Source organism: Branchiostoma floridae, chromosome 12, assembly GCF_000003815.2.
Source record: "Branchiostoma floridae strain S238N-H82 chromosome 12, Bfl_VNyyK, whole genome shotgun sequence".
In the NCBI taxonomy this organism is placed as follows: domain Eukaryota; kingdom Metazoa; phylum Chordata; class Leptocardii; order Amphioxiformes; family Branchiostomatidae; genus Branchiostoma; species Branchiostoma floridae.
The window spans coordinates 22,319,463-22,319,709 of record NC_049990.1 but is presented as its reverse complement, the minus strand read 5'-3'; positions in this window follow the sequence as shown (position 1 = coordinate 22,319,709).

Sequence of the window (247 nt, the reverse complement as noted above, 5' to 3'; positions counted from 1 at the left end):
CTACATGAATTACCTTTATGTATAGGCTTTATGTAGAGGTTTATTTCAAGACGCTACGTGGCTAATTTTGTCTTGAGGATTGATAGGGCGAAACCCGCACCCAGTGTCAGGGGACAGGGACAGACCATTATACTTAATAGGTTTAGAAAAGGATTGACCCTTGCCCGATATTTTAGCTTATATTTGCTTCTCATAACATTCCCAAATAGGCAATAAACAATTGTACGCCACGACACCAGAAGTTCGT